Genomic DNA, 7,311 nt, shown 5'->3' on the forward strand with positions numbered 1-7,311 from the left:
GAAACAGTAAAATCAAACCTACGGATATTTTAGAGAAAGGAACCTTTGGGATAGGTGTGATAATATCGTACCTGCATTTTAAAATCTTTTAAATTGTTTTATACAGAAATAGTTTGGTTTATTCTATTTTATCTTCACCTCTCTTGTATAATAAGTTGCTGTTTTATTGTTAAAACCAAATCTGCAACATTGCGCTCTTGTCTTTCAGTGAAAGACCAATTTGTTAAATTTTAAAATATGATCTACATTTCAATATGGGATTGACTTATCCAGTAGCATCAGCTGGGATCATTATGTACTGCATTTGAAATTTCCTACTTTATTTGAGTCACTTGGGCTTGTGCAGAATATATCAGAATAAGGTTCACTATGTCAAAGCGTCTTGTTCAAGTTATCCAAGGCCTTTTCTGTTGGAGTCCTAAATGTCTATCTGTATTAAAGATTCAGTAAACTCTCACTTTTAGGTGACTTCTCACATTATTGATGAGCTGCATTGTTTCTGATAGTCCCCTTTAAGGTTCATTGGAACCGTGCCAGTGGATCCAGCCAAAGTAGGGGTTATCGTCACTTCAGATGAATGAGGTACACTGTCACCACAATGTTAGTGTGTCCTGTGATACTGTCACAGAACCACATTGTCTTCTACAGTGACCTGAGGATGGCCATCCTCTCTGAGTGGCTGTCAGGGTGACAGCTGTGCTACATTTTTAGGTGACAAGGCTGTTTCCAAGGATTGATTGGGGAGCAGCATGGGATCTCTCAGTCCTTAACCCACAAGTATATCAAGGCAGTTATTGATGCAATTTGTGTCAGATCACACCACTACCTCTCAATTTCCTGTGGCAAGGTCAGTGCTGCAGCCCACGCAGTAAGCTTTGCAATGTAGCGGGCTTCATCCAAGTGCTGGGCATATTGTACTGACATAGCTATATTGTAACGGGTGGCTTCATGAACAGATACGGATTATGTTCAGTCAACGTACAAGTCATCTGTGATAATCTTAACAGATCTGTAGAAGGTAACCTGGAAGCTGGCATGACATCTAAGTCCTCGTGCACTTCCAGTTTCCTGCATTATTTGAAGGGCTAGATGCCCAATGAGGATGGCTATTGGGAGACCAGGCCTTCCATCTGCCACCATGACTGATGACTGCATTATACAATCTCCTGACTGAGGTCAATGGTAAATTGCAGCCCATTCTTCCACCAGGGCTATGGTGGAGTACATAATATGTCTGCTGTTCGTGAAGTTCTGGTGCATGCCTTGGTCTGCAGGAGCTGGGGTGAGGGTTGGGGGCAGGAGTACTTGAGTACACACTCCAGAACAGGGTGTTCCTGGCATGTTCTGCCCTGCCAACTGGAGCAGGCAAAAAGGGAATGTGATGGACGTTGAAGAGCTGGGAGAGTGACAGTAGTCTTCTGAGGAGGAGGAACATCATCTTCAAGCCTGACTGAGCATTGCAGTGTCAGACACAAGATACCAGATAGGATTTCATTAACACTGCCTTCCAATGGGGTGACATCATCATTCACTGACTGTAAATTTCTGGCAAACAGCCCCCATTTATTCCAAGTAGCAAATGGAACTTTTTCTGTTTTTGCTTTGCTTTTTGTATTGTTTAATAAAAGTAAATGTTCAAAAGATTGATAAATGTTAAAGATGATGCTTTTGCGGGCTTTACAACATCCGATGTTCCCACATTCAACAGCGACAAGACGCTATGCTATGCTGGGCATTGAGGAAACCCTTTTGCCAGGGTTCTAATATGATATGGTGCTAAGGACAGGTAACGTCTGTAACTTCCTCCTTGTAACTGCAGCTGCAATATCAGTTGCTTAGACTGGTCATGATTTAAAGTGCCAATGTATTTACAAAGGTGATTTCAATTTACAATGAAGTTTCATGTGTGCTTTCAGAAGTTGTTCTTCTTGACACTTTAGTCTGGACTAGCTTCTTTGGAAGAGGTCATTAGAAGCTCACCTTGCCCACTGGAGATAGTTCAAAAGGTGGTTAACTAAAGTAGTGGAAGCAGTGTCTTTCTAGACTGCCCATTGTCACCCATTCCCTTTCCGGAATATAGGAATGAGGAGCGGGAGTAGGCAGCTCAGCCCTTCGAGCCTTTTCCACCATTTAACATGATCATGGCTGTACTTCTTCTGGTCTCAACTCCACTCTCCTGCCTGTACTCATAGCCTTTTATCTCAGTTTTCATCAGAGGCATATCTATTTATTTTTAAATCTGTTGGTTGTTTCTGCCTCCATTGCACTCTGGGGCAGATTCTCTACCCTCTGAGAGATGTACTCTCTTCTCATTACAGTTTTGAACCTACCTCCTCTCATTCTATATCTATGACTGCTTGTTTGAGACTGTCCCATAAAGGGAAGGTCTGTTTAATGTCCACCTTGTCAGTCCCCTTTAGTATTTTATATACCTCAATCAGATTTCCTTCGCCCCCTCATTCTCCCAAACTCAAGTGAGTACAAGCCCAAGCTATTCAACCGCTCTTCATACAACAGCCCTTTCATCTCTGGAATCAATCTGGTGAACCTCTGAACTGCTTCCAGTGCCACCACAAGTAAGGAGACCAAAATTGGACACACCACTCCAGATGTGGTATCACCAAAGCCTTATATAATTGTAACAACACTTCTTTACTTGTATAATCCAGTTCTTTTGCAATAAACGGCAGGATTCCATTTGCCTTTCTCATTATCTGCTGTAGCTACATCCCCATTTCCTGCGATTCTTGAATCTGCTTCCCATTAGAATAATAATTTGCCCTGTTATTTTTCAGGCCAAAATGGACAAGCTCACACTTATTCATCTTAAACTCCATCTGCTAGATTCTGCCCATTCTCCTAACCTATCAATATCCATATATAAATTCTTTATCTCCTCATCACAGGCTACTTTTCCACGTATTTTAGTATCATCTGTGAAATTTGCCATATTGCACTCTGTCCCTGTCAGCAGATCATTAGTGTAGATTGTAAATAGTTAAGATTTGAGAACTGAATCCTGTGGCATCCTACTAGTTACAGTTTACCATCCAGAGAAGGACCCATTTATCCTGACCCTCTGTTTTCTGTCAGTCGGCCAATCCTCTATCCAAGTCAATATTCTACCATTAACCCCATAAAATCTAACCTTTTGGATCAGTCTTTTATGCTGTACATTGTCAAATGCCTTCTGGAAGACCAGAAAAGGAGGATTCTGGGTAATCCAAGATGGAGGACGGGAAACATTTCTGGCTGTAACAGCTCCTTTTTTTGAGGTATTCTAGGTGTTGGAGGTGATTTCCTTGAATTCCAGGATTAGCAATTACTGTTGCATTTGCTGTTGCATTGTTTTGGAACTTTGGGGGTGGAAAAAAGTCAAAACAGCAGCACTTTTAAAAGGGAGAAGGACAGACAAAGGAAGCACATGGTGATGACAGTGCAGAAGAGAGAGAGAGAGAGAGAAAGAAACTGACACCACAGTGAACCTGCACAGTTACTGCCTTTGCTGTTTGAATTAATCTATCGCTGGACATCGAAGTGCGTCTGGGAAAATTAACGAACAGTGAAATTCACTGATCTTCGAGGAACTGTTTGGGTGAAGTCACAGCACAGAAACAGATAAGTGAATAGTTTTAAGTGTGGCCTACAGAAAGTCTGCAGTAGTGAGTAGAATGGCTTCTTTCTTGATTATATGTTTTTTGAGATATGTCTCTTGATTAAACTTAAAATGTAAGCCATAACTATTAATTTAACCTGCGGCAGTGTTTTGTTGGGGAATAAGATGGTGTTATTTTCTGGGTCTGTAGATTATGAAGGAGCAAAAATGGCCTTTAGTAGAGGGATATACGCTTCTTGTCAGATGTGGGAGTTTAAGGAGAGTTTATGGGTTACTGTGGATTATATCTGCAATAAATGCTGTTGGTTGTGAATCCTATCAGATTGAATGGTTTGGTTGGAGAGACAATTAGAGGCAATGAGGAATTTGCAATAGCAACGGTATGTGATGGATGGTAGTTATAGGAAAGGGGGAAAAGTCACTGGTACAGTCACATAGATGGGTTAACTCCAGGAAAGGTAAGAGAGGTAGGCAGTTAGTGTAGGAGTCTTTTGTGGCTATCCCCATTTCAAGCAAGTGTGATGTTTTGGAAAATGTAGAGAGTGATGGATTCACATTGGAACGCAGCACAAACAGCCAAGTTCCTGGTAATTAGACTGACTCTAATGCAATGAGGGGTACGTTTGGTCCAAGAGATTAATTGTGTTAGAGGACTCATTAGTCCGAGGTACAGACAGACGTTTCTGTGGCCAGCAGTGAAAAATCAGAATGGTGTGTTGCTTCCCTGGTGCTACGATCAAGGATGTCTCAGAGAGGGTGCAGAATGTTCTCAAGGGGGCGAGGGGCCAGCAAGAGGTCATTGTCCACATTGGAAACAATGACATAGGAAGGGAAAAGCTTGAGATTTTGAAGGGAGATTACAGAGAGTTAAGCAGAAATTTAAAAAGGAGGTCCTTGAGAGTTATAATATCTGGATTACTCCCAGTGCTACGAGCTAGCGTAGGAGGACAGAGCAGATGAATGCATGGCTGAGGAGCTGGTGTATGGGAGAAGGATTCACATTTTTGGAATCTCTTTTGGGGTAGAAATGACCTGTACAAGAAGGATGGATGGCACCTAAATTGGAAAGGGACTAATATACTGGCAGGAATATTTGCTCGAGCTGCTCGGGAGGATTTAAACCAGGAAGGTGGGGGCTTGGCACCCAGGGAGATAGTGAGGAAAGAGGTCAATCTGAGACTGGTACAGTTGAGAAAAGAAGTGAGTCAAACAGTCAGGGCAGGCAGGGACAAAGTAGGACTAATAAATTAAACTGCATTTATTTCAATGCAAGGGGCCTAACAGGGAAGGCAGATGAACTCAGAGCATGGTTAGGAACATGGGACTGGGATAGCATAACAATTGCAGAAACATGGCTCAGGCATGGACAGGACTGGCAGCTTAATGTTCCAGGATACAAATGCTACAGAAAGGATAGAAAGAGAGGCAATAGTGGAGGAGGAGTGGCGTTTTTGATAAGGGATAGCATTACAGCTGTACTGAGGGAGGATATTCCTAGAAATACATCCAGGGAAGTTATTTGGGTGGTACTGAGAAATAAGAAAGGGATGATCACCTTATTGGGATTGTATTATAGACCCCCTAATAGTCAGAGGGAAATTGAGAAACAAATTTGTAAGGAGATCTCAGCTATCTGTAAGAATAATATGGTAGGGGATTTTAACTTTCCAAACATCGACTGCCATAGTGTTAAAGGTTTAGATGGAGAGGAATTTGTTAAGTGTGTACAAGAAAATTTTCTGATTCAGTATGTGGATGTACCTACTAGAGAAGGTGCAAAACGTGACCTACAGTTGGGAAATAAGGCAGGGCAGGTGACTGAGGTGTCAGTGGGAGCGAACTTTGGGACCAGTGACCATAATTCTATTAGATTTAAAATAGTGATAGAAAAGAATAGACCAGATCTAAAAGTTGAAGTTCCAAATTGGAGAAAGGCCAATTTTGACGGTATTAGACAAGAACTTTCAACAGCTGATTAGGGGCAGATGTTCACAGGTAAAGGGACGGCTGGAAAATGGGAAGCCTTCAGAAATGAGATAACGAGAATCCAGAAAAAGTACCTTCCTGTTAGGGTGAGAGGAAAGGCTGGTAGGTATAGGGAATGCTGGATGACTAAAGAAATTGAGGGTTTAGTTAAGAAAAAGAAGGAAGCATATGTCAGGTATTCCCAGAATAGATCGAGTGAATCCTTAGAAGAGTATAAAGGTAGTAGGAGTATACTTAAGAGGGAAATCAGGAGGGCAAAAAGGGGACATGAGATAGCTTTGGCAAATAGAATTAAGGATAATACAAAGGGTTTTTACAAATACATGAAGGACAAAGGGGTAACTAGGGAGAGAATAGGGCCCCTCGAAGATCAGCAAGGCGGCCTTTGTGTGGAGCCACAGAAAATGGGGGAGATAATAAATGAGTATTTTGCATCAGTATTTCCTGTGGAAAAGGATATGGAAGATATAGAATGTAGGGAAATAGATGGTGACATCTTGCAAAATGTCCATATTACAGAGGAGAAAGTGGATGTCTTGAAACGCATAAAAGTGGATAAATCCCCAGGACCTGATCAGGTGTACCCTAGAACTCTTTGGGTAGCTAGGGAAGTGATTTCTGGGCTTTTTGCTGAGATATTTGCATCAGCGATAGTCACAGGTGAGGTTCTGGAAGACTGGAGGTTGGCTAATGTGGTGCCACTGTTTAAGAAGGGTGGTAAGGACAAGCTAGGGAACCATAGCCCAGTGAGCCTGATGTTGGTGTTTGGCAAGTTGTTGGAAGGAATCCTTAGGGACAGGATGTACATTTATTTGGAAAGGCAAGGACTGATTAGGGATAGTCAACACTGCTTTGTCAAATCTCACAAACTTGATTGAGTTTCTGAAGAAGTAACAAAGAGGATTGATGAGGGCAGAGCGGTAGATGTGATCTATATGGACTTCAGTAAGGCATTCGACAAGGTTCCCCATGGGAGACTGGTTAGCAAAGTTAGATCTCACGGAATACATGGAGAACTAACCATTTGGATACAGAACTGTCTCAAAGATAGAAGACAGAGGGTGGTACTGCAGGGTTGTTTTTCAGACTGGAGGCCTGTGACCAGTGGAGTGCCATGAGGATCGGTGCTGGGTCCACTACTATTCATCATTTATATAAATGATTTGGATGTGAGCATAAGAGATATAGTTAGTAAGTTTGCAGATGATACCAAAATAGGAGGTGCAGTGGGCAGCGAAGATTACCTCAGTTTACAACAGGATCTTGATTAGATGGGCCAATGGGCTGAGAAGTGGTGGATGGCATTTAATTCAGATTAAATGCGAGATGCTGCATTTTGGGAAAGCAAATTTTAGCAGGACTTATACACTTAATGTCCTAGGGAGTGTTGCTGAACAAAAACACCTTGGACTGCAGGTTCATAGCTCCTTGAAAGTGGAGTTGCAGGTAGATAGGATAGTGAAGAAGGCGTTTGGTATGCTTTCCTTTATTGGTCAGAGTATTGAATACAGAAATTGGGAGGTCATGCTGTGGCTGTACAGGACATTGGTTAGGCCACTGTTGGAATATTGCGTTCATTTCTGGTCTCCTAAGATGTTGTCAAACGTGAAAGTGTTCAAAAAAGATTTACAAGGATGTTGCTAGGATTGGAGGATTTGAGTTATAGAGAGAGGCTGAACAGGCTGGGGCTGTTTTCCCTGGAGCGTTGG

Source organism: Chiloscyllium plagiosum, chromosome 15, assembly GCF_004010195.1.
Source record: "Chiloscyllium plagiosum isolate BGI_BamShark_2017 chromosome 15, ASM401019v2, whole genome shotgun sequence".
Taxonomy (NCBI): Eukaryota; Metazoa; Chordata; class Chondrichthyes; order Orectolobiformes; family Hemiscylliidae; genus Chiloscyllium; species Chiloscyllium plagiosum.